Below are 14,427 nucleotides of genomic sequence, written 5' to 3'. Positions count from 1 at the left end.
TGTGATGGCAATTCATTACTGATAACATACCAGAAGAGTGTAATAATCATTAATAGATAAATATGCGATAATCAACAGATAAAAACGTGTAGTATTATGAATCAATATTAGTAACTCAAGGTTTGATAAATTAAAATGTAATAATTTCAAATGTTTATTTCTTTTAATACATTCGTTTTGATTAAACAAACGAAAAGTAACTGTCACTTTCACGCCAAAACTACTGAACCTATTTAAATGAAATTTGGTACACAGACCCTGACACAGTCTAAACCCTGAGAAAGGTTACTCTTTATTACAACAAAAAATGAAAGGTTGTATAGAAATATTATCATTTTTAAAGCTAGGATCTTGAAACTTATTTTTAAGTCTGTTGATTAATAAATGTATAAAGAAAAACGGCTGGACTGATCGGCTAATTTTGGTTTCGAAATATTTGTAGAACTCCAGGGAAGGTTTAATTGGTGAGAAAATGTGAGGTAATTGCATGGAAAATAGTAAAAATAACAATTTTATTTTCCCATACAAACTGTTCGTATCTGTCAAACAGGGCGCGTTTAGAAATTTATTAAGTAACTATACTTCAAAAAATCTTTGATTAATTCTGAATTGGAACGAAGTTCGCAGGGTCAGCTAGTTCTTGATAAAGAATATTTAATTTCCCATTAAAAATCTTATATTAGGCACATTGATTGTGGAATAAAAAGCATAACTCGGGGTATTTCATTTTTCACACCTTTGACATCATATACACTGTTCTCGTTATGATTAACTTTTGTAGCAGAGAAAAAAATCTCAAAGATTGGTCTTATAAAATATATAGGTATATAATTGTTATAAGAAAACGGGACTGATTTATGACTCGAATTTTCCAATATACGTTATACTAAGTACACACTTAAATATAACAATTCAGATGTATATATTAACCAATAGTCTTTATTTTAAGAATTAATATAAAAATGTACATACAATACGGAAACAAAGTAACTATTGCCTCGGGTGAACGGAACGATGCAAAAAAAGTGCTATGTTATCGCTACTGTATAATAGATAGATATCTCCTATTTTCTGTGATTTCCTTCTATCTAATTGAATTGCGTCAAAGATAACATGTTGTCCACTGTACCGAATATTAGGAATTAATCGGTACAAACAATCTTTCTCATGAATACAAATGTGTCAGCTGTAATGTAATTAGGAATTAATCAGTACGAACCAATAGTAATAATATAACATCCAAAACATATCTCCCACAAAAAGGCACAATACTTACCTGTCGCATAACTCGAAAATTCTTAACCTCCTTAACAATATCATCACACAGCACAACCTCTCCCACACTTGGCTAAGGCCCGTGTAGGTGAGTATTACCTTCTTTTAAATTTGTAAAGGAAGAGAAAGAAAGAAAGAGAAAAGATAATAATAATCTCAGGACACTTCACACAGCGCCGTCTATGCCCAAGTTAAGCTAAAGCTTGAGTTATGGGTACTAGATAACTAATACAAATACATAGATACATTTTTTTTCGTAAATACGTAGATATTATACATAGAAAATACCCAGACCGATACAATCATACTCAGGAATACAAATGTTTGTGCTGTGCGAGGAATCGAACCCGCGACCATTGGAAGTAAAGCGGTGTGCTAAACCACTAGACCACCGAGGTCGTCAAATGCAAACTATCTTACTCATGAATATTATGTTTGTATCGTGCGAGGAATTGAACCTGCGATCATTGGAGGTAAGGCGGTGTGCTCAACTGTTAGACCGATGCCGAAAATTTTGCTTCTTGATGGCTGAAAGGTATTCAAACAAGCGAATTTGTTCAAAAGACAGTACCAAGGTTACACTTTTGCTACCAATGTACCATATCAGGTTGACCTCCACGTGGTTCCCCTTGGAATCCATCGTGATAAATTCCTGGTAAATTTGTCACGATGGGCTAACTGATCTGACCTCATGCTCATCTTATCAACCTCCACTGGTGACTCAACCTCCACTACCTCGGTATCTTTACATTAGGGTTCATGATTTCTCGAGCTTTTCAATTTCTCGGGTCTCGAGAATTCTCGAGGTCAATTTCTCGGGTCTTCTCGGGTTGTCGAAAAATTTACATTTATGTACGTTTTCTCATATTATTTGGTTCCAATAACGTCAAAAAATTCAGTGGTTTTCCTCACAAATAAAAGTATCAAATTAAACTTTTATTGAGTATATTTAAAAACATTAATATTACATACGAATATTTTTTTTTAAATAGAGAAATAATATTAGATCCTTACATATGAAATTGGTGTTTAGTCGTACTGGTCACTTTGATCTCAAATATCTCCTCTTTGATTAGGAATTCCATTTCCAAATTTATACAGCTATTCACTTTGGGTCACTCACAGCATACAAAATGAAAAAACTTAAAATATCGCGTTATTTACGAGTACGAGTTCCGCTGTGGCACCAGTGCTACACGGTGCTAAACGGCTCGAAGTATTAATGATGTGTATGGCAGAGTGGTCTCGCAAAAGAAAACACGTGCATTTTTGGTTCCAACGTTTTCGTTCTGGAAATTTCGACGAACCAACCAAATCCTGCCCCAAGCGAAATATGGCTCAAAAAATGTTACTTGTGAACGTTTGGTGGACTATTTCCGGTGTTGTTCACTTAGGCTTTCTTAAATCTGGCCAGACGATTACGGCAAATGTGTATTGTCAGCAATTGAGAAACCATAGCTAGCTGCTAAACAACCGAGGCTGGTCAATCGCCAAGAACGCTTAACCACATATTGCACAACAGACAGTTACCAAATTAAAAGAGCTTCAATTGGAATGTCTAAGACAACCACCGTTCTTCCCGGACCTTGCACCTACAGATTACCATTTTTTTTTTCGAAATTTGGATAACTACTTGCAAGGGAAAAAATTACACTCCGATGGGACAGTCCAAAGTGCAAAAACAAAAGGCATAAATAGAAATGGTACATACTTTGATTAAATAAATATATTTTATATATTATTTACTTTGATATAATTTGAAAAAAAAAAAAACTTTATTTTTATTCCCTTACAAAACGCCAATTTCAATTTTTAGGACCTAATTATTCAGACTTATATTTATAATGATAGCACCATTTTTGGCTACTTATTTAGATAAAAAAAAAACAATGTAAACAAAAATAGTTTCTACAAAATAAAAAAATAACACGAAAGAAAACAAAAACGTTAATATCTTAAATTATTGCGCCGCCACGCAACAAAACAAAGGGCAATTTAATTTCTATATAGGTACATGATTTCTCGAGTTCTCGACTTTTCTCGAGCTTGATTTCCCGGGAACAAAACCCATGAATTTCCCGGGAATAAACCCTACTTTACATATATACAAAATGAAGTCGCTTTAGCTGTCTGATCGCTTAGATGTTTTAAACTACGTAAAGGATTTGACGCGCTAAAATATCAAAGACCTCACGGAAACGATTTATTAAAACCTATATCTGGAGTATAGCCTTGTATGCGTGTGAGACGTGGACATTAAATCAAAAGGAAAGAGACAAACTGGAGGCTTTTGAAATGTGGTGTTGGAGGAGGATGGAAAGAATTAGCTGGAAGGATAAAGTAAGAAACGAAGAAGTACTACACAGGGTAAAAGAAAAAAGACAAATATTGAACACCATAGAAAATAGACGAGGAAAAATGTTAGGGCACTTGATACGGCACGATGATTTCATGAAAATTATTATTGAGGGGAAAATAGAAGGAAAGAGGGGGAGGGGAAGACCAAGGAATAGCTACATCAAACAAATTGAGGACAAAATGGGAGTCGTGTCGTATCAAGAATTAAAGAGCATGATGGAAGATCGCGGAAAGTGGCAAGAGCTCCACCGACAAGAGCGTAGCTCTTAAATTATGAATGAATGAATGAAAGGATTTGAATAATTAGGAATGCATAATTTTCTTGAATTATCTATTCCTAAGGGTTATATGTACAATACATGTACAGTGTACACCCGTGAGAAGCCGGGGCGGGTAGCTAGTGAACTGATTACTCGTAAAAGAACTGCGGTGAAATAAATAAAAATACAATTTGATGGGATGATACTACTCATAACAAGATCCTGTCATTTGGCCGCCTTGAATATTTGAATAACAATGTTTTGTGATGCTCTCTATAAATAGAACATTGCCGTATCTTATAAGCTACATTTATAATTCAAGGAATATACTTTCTAAACTGACTACAGCGAGCTATTCATCTGAGAGATTCTTTCAATCCAGAGATACATAAAATGTTTGAACACTTCGGGTTACGGCTGCCGATAAAATTATTTCTTTTGTATAAACGTTATAACATATACTTGATTCTACATTTTTATTAATATAATTTAAACATGAATCTATACTTTCATAACCATGTATAATCTCATTTGAAAAGAATAAGAGCTGATTTTCTTGCTCATTCTTCTTGTGATGAGTCTGCGTTCTGAATTAGTGGTAGAACCAAAAATATGACTATTCAAAAGTGCTTGTTCTAAGTTTATTTCAATAAAGATTATTTCTTGTGAATTCTTTCATACGAGAAAGGTGAGTTCTTTTTTCGAACGAAAAAGAAACTCAGCTATTATTCTTTTTTTAAATGAGAAGTAGATTTTGAACTGACGGTATATTCTTTTATAGGTGTCTATAATAGACCAACATGAATAAATATACTTTCTTTTGATTATATTTGACTTGATAGGATAAGCTTGTGAACGTGATGAAGGAAAATAAGAAAGAAAGGGAAAACCAAGACAGTTATAGCAAGCAAATTAAGAAAAGTTTGAGCGGTGTCGTATTATCGTTTAAGGATAATCACGAAAGATCGTTGTAAGAGACGAGAGGTCTTCAATTACGAAAAATAAAATATTTTCTATTTTAATCTATTATGACGTACCTTTTCAGTGTTATGACGCACTCAAAAGATAAAATGACAAGATAAGATTTATACAGATAAAAAGTGAAGTAGCGTAAAGATTGTATTATTGGTACTAGTGAACTCATTGGTACATCGCAGTCGTCCCTTAAACAAACACTTATACACAGTTGGTGGTATGGACCAACTATACTTGAACAAAAGATTTTGAATCATGATAAAAAAGCGTGTGTAAAATCCTACAGTATTCCCAGTGGAGATAGACGTGTGGTGAAATTCGGTACACTGGTAGACTCTGGTCTACCAGTCGGACTCTTCTGACTCTTCTGCGACGAATTGGTGGAGCGGAAGGATTAGACTCCCACTCCCTCTCCATCGCAAGATAACTTTCTCGCAGAATCGCTTACCATCATCCATGACCTCTCGCTACTCACCATACACCGCATTAAAATGCTTTGAAGCATAAGGAGCTGCCATTCGCGTAATCCTGGAGTGCGTAGCAGTGGCCCAATATGAACAAATCCTCGGAACGGTGCGGACTCTGTGAAGCTTGTGAGGACACCGGGGTTAATCTGCATTTAGGGTTCTCCCTAGCTTCTGCTTGACTGGCTACTTTAGCAGTTTCATCACATTTCGTGGCCATCAGCAGTAAAGCAATCTTACATATGAATCAAATATTATAAAGACTAACTTGGATTACTTTTATTTTAGAAACTTTATTTATTTCAATAAAAAAAAGTTCATTTCCACACGGACGATGTCGCCGGTAAGTTATTATAAATTCTAACATTGTTAAATTAGTTCATTTTAAAATTTCGTGTTTAATATACATTATTTAAATTATTAACCGGGTCATAACACGAATAATTTTATGGCAAATAAAGGTATTTACCTCTCTCGCTTTTATGGCAAATAAAAGTATTTACCTCTCTCGCGAGAGAGGTAAATACCTTTATTTGCCATAAAATTATTCGCGTTAAGACCCGGCGAGAGAGGTAAATACTTTTATTTGCCATAAAATTATTCGTGTTAAGACCCGGTTAATAATTTAAATAATTGTTAAATTATTTGTAATAGTATTCTGCAAATAAATTATTTGATTGATTCCATTTTAATTAAATAAATATATCACTAGAGGTGGGTAGTAATAAAAAAGACATTTATGTTCTTAATCAAATGTAATAATAATAAGTAATCACAGTAAAATGTAAAATTAAAAATCCTTTTTACAGTGCATCAATTTAAAAAAAAATCTATAAGCACTTTGGAAAAGACACGATTATAAGATTTTAAGATATATTGTTTACGTATGTACTGTAAGGTCCCGGAGAGAGCTTGGAGGTCTGCAGTACAGGTTTTCGAGAAATTAATCAGTCATTTTTTCGTAGAATAAAAAAATTACTATTCAAACAGGCTTCCAAGCGATATCCTAACTCTATAGCCTATTGATGTCTCGTTTTGAGGAGAAACGTATCGCAATATGGGTGTAGATCCAATAACGGTCGGAGTTTGATCACCAATAGAGAAGGCCGTAACGCTTCCAGTAGCGGTGGTCAGGTTTCCGCACTGAATATTTGTGGTCTTACACATGCTAATGGCAGCGGAATTAAACAAACAATACATATCCATCAAGTAAGTTTTTAATATATGTGACCTATACTCTGTGCACTGTAGCATGGAGCGGGTGACAGTAACTAATTTTACATTTAAGTTAATACAGTTATTAATGTTTTTTTTAGAAATAGAAATAATCTTTATTCAAATAAACTTAATAACCACTTTTGAATAATCAAGTTTTTTATTCTACCGCTTATTCGGAATGCAGATTCATCACAAGAAGAATAAGCAAGAAACTTGTGTGTTGCTCTTTTAATATATTACGAATGTACAGCTGAAATACTAAGTCATAATTTGTAAATCACGGCAAATTTTAATAGTGAAACGAAACTGTTCCGGCACTCCTTCAACACTCTTGAACGCAATATATTTTAACTGCAAAAAGTTGCTATTTAAATGTTCACAGGCGTATTGGATTTGTTTTCGATGTACCTGCGTTATTTTGTATTCTCTCACTTTTTCTTCGTCTACAAAAATCATTCGGTCTCCTCAAAATTGTTAAAACTAATTATTAAAATTCAATATTAAAAGTAAATTTGGGTTTCATTTGAAACTCCGATGTGTTAGCGAAGACATATTATGGTGGCCCATGAAAAGAACAAAATTTTACCAAGATATTCGTAAATCAAAATCTCCTATACAACTACGCAACGTGGCGGACGTGTTCTACTACGTCGTATATCATCACAAAATCATCACGAGGATTGAATTGAAGTCAAGATTATCTGGGAATCGTCTTCATGTAATGAACAGTGAAGCAACAAAAGCATCACAGCATACACAGCGGTCCTGACTAAAAGATAAGTGCCTTCCCTCATTCCTTTACAATTATCCATATTACTTTCATACAAAATCGCTTCTAAAACATATTTAATCTATCTTATTTTTATAAAATATATATTAATTATAAGTTAGTTATATTATTTATAGGTAACTATTGCAAAAAATAGTATAAATATACGTAAATACATAAAATAAAAAGTAAGAAACCACGAACAAAAGTGAGTAATAAAATACTTTTATGCAATTTGCTTAACACATAAATGAGTAATTAGTTGATATATTTTCTTATTTCTCATTTTATATTGTTTCTGTCCACTTATATTAAAACTGTCTCTCTTTGGGGTATACAGAGACTATTATATAAAGAATAAAAATTGTGTAACCTACAATTCATTCCTGCTATTTGGTGAATTTATTGTGCAAACTAATTGTTGAACTTAAAATACAGCTATAGAACATGTAATATTGTTATATGTCGACTTATAAATATCGTAAAACTAGTAACATTATTATATTTAAACTCAATAAATATTAAAATAGTTGATTTCCAATATTAAGCAAATTAAACGGGTAGGTATCCGTATTAAAATTTAGGTCAGTTATTACAATGTTCTAACGTAATTTTGCCGACTAATTCCAGTGACATCTATCGCTGCGCGCGGGGTTGAGCTGTGCATTGAGTGACAGCGCGACGTTAAGCAGCTGCGTGAGCATCGCCGCTTTCGCTGAGCAGTGGTAGCCAAAGCAAGGAGCGTGAGAATTTTATTTGTTTTCTTTCTTACTTGATTACAATAATTATAAATAGTCACAAATTATACTTAAACCTAATTCAATATAATAACAACTAATACTTGTTTTGCAAAATGACCGATAAAGAGACAAATGCGTTGTCATTATCACAATCTTCATTAGGTACAATACGAAGTAATTTAAAGGAATTAGTTACAAAGCGTAGCTCAATAAAGGGACAGATAACAAAATTTAAAAATTATTTGTCACAATTAAAGGATCAAGATCAATTTTCTAATATTGAATTAGCAGAATTAAACATCAAAATAACTAAATTTGAAGGGTTGTCTATAAAATTTGATAACTTACAAAGCGACATTGAAGTTTTAAATGCAGATAATATTGATTTCGAAATTGAAGAACGTGACAATATTGAACGTGATATTATAATTGGCATCGCAACTGCTAAAACTTTAGTCGAGGCTCATACTGATAATGCTAAAGATCAGTCTCAGTGCTTTCACGATCATCAAGAAACGAGCTTTAAGCTCCCGCAAATCCAAATTTCTAAGTACGACGGTTCTTATTTGCGGTGGCTAGAATTTCGTGATTCCTATGAAAGCTTAATTCATAACAATAGCCGTATCTCACCCATTCATAAGTTTCATTATCTTACATCATATTTAGAGGGAGATGCAGCTAGAATTATTTCTAATCTCGAAGTGTCATCTGCTAATTATTCTGAGGCATGGAAAATTATTTGCGATCGGTATAATAACAAAAGATCATTAATTAATCATCATCTTAAATCATTATTTAATATACAACCACTCGGTCGCGAATCTGACAGGTCGCTGAGATTCTTAGTGGATCATGTAACTAAAAACTTGCGTGCGTTGGCCTGCTTAGACCAACCGACAGATCACTGGGATATATTATTGATCTATATGTTGTCTACTAAATTGGACAATATAACATTAATTAAATGGGAGGAACATAGAAATACTCTCGACGATGTTCCCACTTTAAAAGAATTTTATAAATTTCTAAATGATCGTGCCGATGTCTTAGAGTCTTTGACTCATAATAAAAATAATAATAACTTTCATAAAAATATACTCACAAATTCTCGTCATTCTATACCTATTAATAATACAAATAAAATAAATTCTCCAAGCTCACATCATAATCGTACTTCATATACAAAGTCTTTTACTAGTATTAATCAAAATAGTAATAAATACCTATGTATCATATGTAATGAAAATCATAAAATATATGATTGTTCCGTATTCAAATCTAAGAGTATACAAGATAGATTAACGGAAGTGTCCACATATAAGTTATGTCCAAATTGTTTAAGACAAGGCCATCCATTAAGTGATTGTCGTATGGGACCTTGCAGAATATGTAAGCAAAGGCATAATAGTTTACTTCATAATCCTCTAAAAGAGATTAAAAGTAACGCCGCTGTGAGAGATAATGATACAGTAGTTAACTTTCATAATCAAACACCAAATCAAGTTATACTCTCTACAGCATTAGTAGAAGTTTGTAATCCATCTACAAACCAATCAGAGAAAATTCGTGTGCTTTTGGATTGCGGAAGTCAGTCTTCATTTATTAGTAAATCTCTAAAGGAAAAATTATCTCTAAATTCAAATCATATAGATACTATAAGAGTTATTGGCATAGGTAATAACTGTACAAATAATATTATAGAAACATGTACAACGCAACTAAAATCATTAAACAGTTCTTATCAACTAAATTTATCGTGCTTAGTCTTAGACAAAATAACAAGTGAGATTCCTAAAGCTCCTATAAATATACAAAATATTAACTTACCTGAAAACTTGCCTCTGGCCGATCCTGTATTTCACAAACCTGCCTGTATCGATGTTCTGCTAGGAGCTGATGTCTTTTGGGAAATAATAGGTAATGAAACTCGGTGTATCGGTGAAAGGGGTCCTAAATTGATAAATTCAAAATTTGGCTGGATAATATCTGGTCCCATTCCTTCTAAAAATAAAAAATATAACAAAATATATTGCAATCATGCTTTAACTAAATCATCATACAATGATATAGATGATATCATTCCTAAATTCTGGGAAATCGAAGAGCTTCCTAAAAGGCCAATTCTCAGTAAAAACGAAAAACTATGCGAAAAACATTTCGTATCAAACACGACTCGTCTAAATACATGTAGATTTTGCGTCAGATTACCTTTACATGACACTCCCGATTGTCTTGGAGATTCCTATAATCTTGCTAAAAGGAGACTACTAAATTTAGAAAGAAGATTTAGACGAAATCCATCTCTAAAAATCGATTACGCAAAATTTATCAATGAGTATACAGAGTTAGGTCATTTATCAAATTTAAATTTTGTAAAATCACTTAATTCATACTATTTATGTCACCATGCAGTCATGAAGGAAAGTAGCGAGTCCACAAAGCTCCGTGTTGTTTTTGACGGTTCTGCTTCCACATCATCAGGATATGCTCTCAACGATATTTTGATGGTGGGTCCAAATATGCAGGATTCTCTCTTCTCCATATTAATTAGAAGCAGACAATATAAATATCTTTTATGTGGCGACATGGAGAAGATGTATCGCCAAGTTGAAGTAAACGAAAATGATCGGGCGCTGCAACTAATGTTATGGAGAGGAGATGAGTCTGAACCCATACAAACATTGAGTCTTAATACTGTCACTTACGGGACTGCAAGTGCTAGTTATTTAAGCACTCGATGTATTTGGCAAATCGGTGAGGAGCAGAATGATGAACTTATCAAAACCATTATAAAAAAGGACTTTTATATCGACGATCTCATCACAGGTTGTGACGATGAAGAGCAATTACGCTACATAAAACATTCAGTAACAAAGGCATTAAGTAATGGTTGTTTTAATTTAAGAAAATTTAAAAGCAATTCTAAAATTATATTTGAAAATAATTCATCTAATTCACAAGATAATTTGACAATTAGTGAATCAACTAGCACCCTCGGGCTTGGCTGGAATCCTTCTAGTGATAGTCTAAATTTTCCACTAAAAAATATACCTAAATGTAACATGGTGACTAAAAGAAATATTTTATCAATTTCATTCCAAATATTTGATCCTCTTGGACTTTTAAGCCCTTGTATCATACAACCAAAAATTATTATGCAAAATTTATGGAAAGAAAAGATTCAGTGGGATCAACCTGTACCACAAACTATCAGAGAGAGCTGGCAAAAATATTGTGACAATATACAGTATCTCAAAGAATTTCAAGTACCAAGATTAGTTCTATGCAATAATCCTATCGAAATAGAACTACACTCATTTAGTGATGCTTCTCAGGCAGCATACGGTGCATGTATTTACATGCGATCCATAGACGCTAATAATAGGGTATCTGTTAATTTATTATGTTCCAAATCTAAAGTATCACCAATAAAACCAATAACTATGCCACGCTTAGAGCTTTGTGCTGCTCTTTTAGCGGCTAGGCTTAGTGGAACGGTTATAGAATCCCTACGATACAAACCAAATAATGTAATCCACTGGTGTGACTCCAGTATAGTAATTTCTTGGATTAATAGTGATGTTACCAAGTTAAAAACTTTGTTGCTAATCGCATAAACGAAATTCAGGAAAAAACTGTAGCATCATCGTGGCGTTATGTTCCGACTGATTCAAATCCGGCTGATTTGATATCCAGAGGCGTTGATGCAGGCAGGCTGGTGTCTATGAAGCTGTGGTGGTCTGGTCCGCAATTTTTATCTGAAAATAAAACAAAATGGCCCAAATTAAAAAATAATAAAATAGTTGTAAACTTACCTGAAGTGAAGTCGAATCCTGTAGTTGTTGCTGAACCTGTAATAAAATTTGAAAGATATTCAAAATTAGATAAAATTATAAGAATATTTGCTTATGTTAGACGTTTTATTTATAATACTAAAAATTCTACAAATAAAAAATACGGTAATTTGTCATTAGAAGAATTTAATGAGTCTTTTATATTACTTTGTGCTATGGCTCAAAAACAAACATTCCCTATTGAATATGAATTATTACTAAAAAACAAACAGCTTAGTACTAAATCAAAATTATTACCTTTATCTCCATTTATGGACAAGGATAATGTAATGCGAGTCGGCGGTCGATTGGAAACGTCTGATTATCCGTATGAGAAAAAACATCCCATTCTATTGCATTCAACTCATCATTTAACTAAACTTTATTTCGAAAAAGAACATCTGCAAAATATGCATGCTGGACCACAGCTTCTTTTAGCTACGGTTCGAGAAATCATTTGGCCTATCGGTGGCAGACATTTGGCAAGACGAACAGCTAATAAGTGCGTAGTTTGCAGACGTGCTAGAGGTACTACTCTCCATCCTAAAATGGGCGAGTTACCACTACAAAGGGTAACACCAAATTTTCCCTTTCTGTCGGTCGGTATAGATTTTGCCGGTCCATTTTACATAATTAATCGTAAAGGTCGGGGTAATAAACTTATCAAGTGCTATTTATGCTTGTTTATTTGTTTACGATACAAATGTATCCATTTAGAAGGAGTCAGTGACTTGTCAAAAGATGCATTCCTTATGACACTTCGACGATTTATAGCGCGTCGAGGAAAGCCAGCAGAGATCTTCTGTGACAACGGTCGTAATTTCGTTGCTGCCGCTAAAGAAATAAATAACTTTTTAAAGATGAAGATTCTTTACGTCATTTTGCCAATCAAGAGCAAATTCAATTTAAATTCACACCACCTTATTCTCCTCACTTTGGCGGGCTCTGGGAAGCCGGCGTAAAGAATTCTAAATATTACATAAGACGCGTGATCGGAAATAGTCACCTAACTTTCGAAGAGATTTTAACTTTATTTTCTCAAGTAGAGGCGATTTTGAACAGCCGTCCCCTATATCCTCTATCGTCCTCTCCCGATGATTTCCTTTGTCTCACTCCAGGGCACTTTCTCATTGGAAGACCGTTGCGTGCACTGCCTTCCCCCAATCTACAAGACTACAAAGAAAACAATTTGCAAAGATACCAAAGAATTGAGAAATTACGTCAGCATTTTTGGAACAGATGGCAGAAAGAATATATATCGGAGCTGCAGCAAAGAACAAAATGGAAGACCAATACTGCAAAATTGAAAATTGGAGACTTAGTAGTTATTCAAGAAGATTACTTACCTCCTTTGTGTTGGAAACTGGGACGAGTATTACGTTTATTCCCTGGACCAGACGGCATTTCGCGTGTAGCTGATGTCAAAACTGCAGGAGGATGTCTACGACGCCCTCTAGTTCGAGTTTGTCCTCTACCAAATGAAGAGGATTTCAAATATTGAAAGAAGCCTTTCAAGGTGGCGGGAAGATGTTCCGGCACTCCTTCAACACTCTTGAACGCAATATATTTTAACTGCAAAAAGTTGCTATTTAAATGTTCACAGGCGTATTGGATTTGTTTTCGATGTACCTGCGTTATTTTGTATTCTCTCACTTTTTCTTCGTCTACAAAAATCATTCGGTCTCCTCAAAATTGTTAAAACTAATTATTAAAATTCAATATTAAAAGTAAATTTGGGTTTCATTTGAAACTCCGATGTGTTAGCGAAGACAGAAACATTAATGAAACTGTCACCCTGCACCATTCTACAGTGCACATGGTACAACGTTGTCAAAGTAGAAAGCACATAAATATTTACATTAAAACTATTAATAATAACAAAATAAGCAGACATATTACAGTACTGTACTTTATTAAACATAGACAACGTATAGTAGTAGTGGTATATTTTATCCACAAGTGGATAGGCAAAGGTACGAGACCATACAGCCTAATCTTCAGTAGTATTTCCATGAAATTCAAAAATTCTTCAAGGCGATATCGCCAAATCTTTTCATTAATTATAAGTTTGTGTTAAGTCCTTGTATGTGTCCATAATTGAAATGTTTATAATTCTCCGATAGTTGCTATGATAAAGTCGTAAATTGGTTTAAAAGTTGCAGTGCATTTGAATAGTTCTTGAAGCGATGGCGGAATAATCTTATATAGTTCTTGAAGCTTGGCAATGAGCAAAATTCTGTTTAAATTGAAGGCCGGGCAATAAAAAAATATATGTTCTAATGTTTGATTTTCGTTACTAGAGCATAAAAGACAAATCGGAGAATTAATGATCTTCATTCGGTGTAAATGTGCATTGAATTTACAATGTCCAAATCGCAGTCGACAAATTTGAGTATAAAATCTTCTCTCTAAAAATATTTTTCCCTGAATAAACCAGGGTTTTTTGCCAATAGTACTATTTATACCTGCATACCAAGTACCTTTATCTTTGGTAGTATGTTTCCAATCTTCTTCCCAATTTTTTAATAAGTTTTT

The sequence above is a fragment of the Achroia grisella genome, unplaced genomic scaffold, assembly GCF_030625045.1.
Source record: "Achroia grisella isolate CSIRO2021 unplaced genomic scaffold, CSIRO_AGI_Agris_v1 utg474, whole genome shotgun sequence".
In the NCBI taxonomy this organism is placed as follows: Eukaryota; Metazoa; Arthropoda; class Insecta; order Lepidoptera; family Pyralidae; genus Achroia; species Achroia grisella.
This window is presented reverse-complemented; position numbering follows the sequence as displayed.